The following is a 3,149-nucleotide window of genomic DNA, read 5'->3' as shown; positions in this document are numbered from 1 at the left end:
AGCCTCATCTTTCTCCCGCGGAGCAGCTGGTAGTTTCGAACCGCTGACCTTAAGGTTCGCAGCCCGATTCGTAACCACTATGCTACCAGAGCTCCTTATTAGAGAACCATATATTTAAAAAATAGCTGAATTGATGTGTGTTTTGCTGTGTATACTTTCAACAACAACAATAAAAAAGAAGTTAATGTTAAAATGAAAGGGAAAAAAGAATCCATTATCAAGTCTGTATCACGGCAGACACAGGGAGACAGGTGAGGGAGTAAGACATCCATTCTGCCTCCAAGGAGCCGTCACCAAGCAGAGCTAGTGGGGGCGGTCCAAACTGATTAATGGATTTATTTCCTCACAGCGATCTGAAAGCTGCCACAAGGCTACAGCAGACATAACACAACTTGTGTCTACAACAAGAATTCCCTCTGGCGATCCACCTGACAACTTCAGTTTAGTTGAATGAATCTTTCAGTGCATTTTAAACCACTGCAGAGCCATGAGTGGCCATCTGCGAGTTATAATCAGATTTATCACACTGGGAAGAAAGAGAGTGGAGCTACATTTCCAGGGGGTTTTAGGGCAATAACGTGAGTCATCCCAGCTCATTCTGGAGAAAATCCTGGCGCAGCAAGGTAAATTATCCAAACCAAAATGAGAGAGAAGCAGGAAAGGTTACTGCCGTTCCAGTAGGCGTTAAGAACCCACACAACATTGCATTACTCAGTAATGATGGGTGCTGCTTGTGGGAATGTTTAATGCTGTTACTTAGAAAATGTCACGGTGTCACACAATTGGAGAACTGCTTTTTGGTCCAGATTTTGGCTCAGAATCTTCCTGTCATTAAGGTATTAAAACCCTCTCACCTTCACCAAACTCAGAAAACAAAGCCAGTAGGAAGAAGAGATTTCCCCAGAAGGAATAAGTAGATAATACTTTTCAGGTAGAGAACTGCATGTCCCACAAGTCAGTCCCAGGGCTGGCAAGGATAAATTTCAGGGCTTTGAGATTATGCAAACAAAGCCAAAGCATTCCAGGTACTGGTGACCCACAAAAGACAAGGTACCTGTGAACATAACCTTATTTGGAAATCGCATCTCTGTAGATGTAATAAAGATGAGGTCATAGTGAATTACCAGGGCGCCTAATGCTTTCACTGATACATCTAGGAAGAGGGAATGTAAACACAGACACACATGGAGGAAAGTCATGAGCAGACAATGACACAGATTGGAGTGATGTGTGTATAAGTCAAGGAACCCTGAAGGGCTGCCTGCAACCACCAGATGCCAGGAAAGAGGTCACATTCTTTTCCTGAGCCTACAGAGGGAACATCGCCCTGCTGACACCTTGGTTTTGTAATACGTGCCTCCAGGACTATGAACGCACATATTTCTGTTGTTTTAAGCCACCCAGTTTATGTTGTATTTATGACAGCCCTAGAAATCTCATACAATCAGACACCATGAGGCCAAAAATGTGATGTCCACTGGGAACGGTTCAGAGGGTTTCATCCTAGAGACACTGAATCACAAAGCTCGACTGTCTCCACATTCACAGCACTTAAAAACCACCACCACCACCACTGTGTGTAACCTGCTTCATACCCTGACACCTCTGAATCTTGGAGATAGTTATAGTCCAGTGGTTCTGTAGGACAGTAATTGCCTGAAGTCTTCTCCTTATTTTACAGAAGTCGGATTTACACTGAGAGTCAGTAAGATATGTCCCAAACCTACAGACATATTTAGTAGCAAAAATGAGATCGAAGCCTGTGTGTGTTCCTACTCAAGTCCCACCCTTTCTAGGTACTCATCGCGTACTTGCCGCAGATACTTAGAATCAAGTCTCCCCACCTGTCAATCACAGCCTATATCAATCAGACAGCCCATTCCACCCACAAAAGGACACTTCTATTTTAGGATTGAGACCCTTTCTCAATGTTGGATTATAGCGCACCTTTGCCCTCCACCATTGGCGCTTTCATATGATGGTTTTGCTCCAACAGCTATTTTGTGACTTCATGAGCGAGCCTTCATGTTCCTAGACCCAAAACATGCTCACATCATCTTCTCATTGTGTACTTTCCATTCATAACAGTAGCTCAGCACAATTTGTGAAGACCAAGCAGAGAACACAGGTTTTAGGAGAGTCAAACCATACTCTACTGGAGAAGTCTTAAGTGGCTGGTGTGAAAATTCATTTGTCTCCTAAATTCTGAGTGCCTACTCTGCTCAACACCTAGTGAGAACACTCCTGAAAGATTGACCTTCCAGCAGAAGTCATTCCTCCTCAACAAATGAAGCATGACAAATTCAGTTTGATCTTGCTGCCATGTGTCCTGTAGAGGTCACAAGGGTCACAGACAATACAATAGAGACCCACAGCCCTATTTAGCTGGAAAAGCACCATTCTGTTCCCATCTATCCAATGAGAAATAGAAATCAAAGGACAAGGAGGCATTTAGGTTAAGTCCCTTAGAAAACAATGGCAAAGCTGTAAGAAGCGAGGTCACAGACCTCCTGGATTTTAAGACTCTGCTACTGTACTTTATACCTCCTTGAGCATCCTGGAAGAAAGCAGACTCTACAGTACAAGCATTTTGCTTTTGCTTCTCAAATTCAATCTACCTTTATTCTCGTTAAGCGAGATCTCAAATTTCTCTTGGCAAAACCTACAGCCCAAGGGTTTAGTGATCTGATCATCAGCTCTAGGAATGGACTCTGATTAGCTTAAGTCAATCAGCACAGCCACCTTCTACTCCTATAGTTAAAATATGGTCAAGGAATGAGCACATGACCCAATTCTGCCTCCATGAGAGTCAGGCATAGTTTATTCATTCATCAAGGAAAGATATTAAAGTAGGTTACACTGCAACCACCACTGACTATGTGACACCCGAGAAGGAAAACAACACTGAAGAAGTCAAGAAAATATAAAAGTAATGAAAGGGACAGAGGAGGGAGAAACTTACATATGGAGCCATTGTCGAAACTTTTCATCTGCCTACAGTAGAAACCAGTAAGAAGTTTTTTTTTTACTTCATGATCCAACACATTCCTTTGGTGATTTAAAGTTAAAAAGTTGGTACAGAAGTACAGTGAATGGAGGCAGAGAGTCAAAATGACAGATGATATATTTTTAGAAGATTGCAAGGCTTA

General features: G+C 42.6%; 1 protein-coding gene across 1 annotated transcript in view; it reads right to left on the bottom strand.

Moving 5' to 3' along the window:
- The window catches only part of LOC102821630 (receptor-type tyrosine-protein phosphatase T-like), a 1,273,932-nt gene that overhangs the window by 902,892 nt on the left and 367,891 nt on the right, over positions 1 to 3,149 (bottom strand). The gene's annotated exons all lie outside the window — the stretch shown is intronic.

Source organism: Chrysochloris asiatica, unplaced genomic scaffold (assembly GCF_000296735.1).
Source record: "Chrysochloris asiatica unplaced genomic scaffold, ChrAsi1.0 scaffold00023, whole genome shotgun sequence".
Classification (NCBI taxonomy): Eukaryota; Metazoa; Chordata; class Mammalia; order Afrosoricida; family Chrysochloridae; genus Chrysochloris; species Chrysochloris asiatica.
This window is presented reverse-complemented; position numbering and strand designations above follow the sequence as displayed.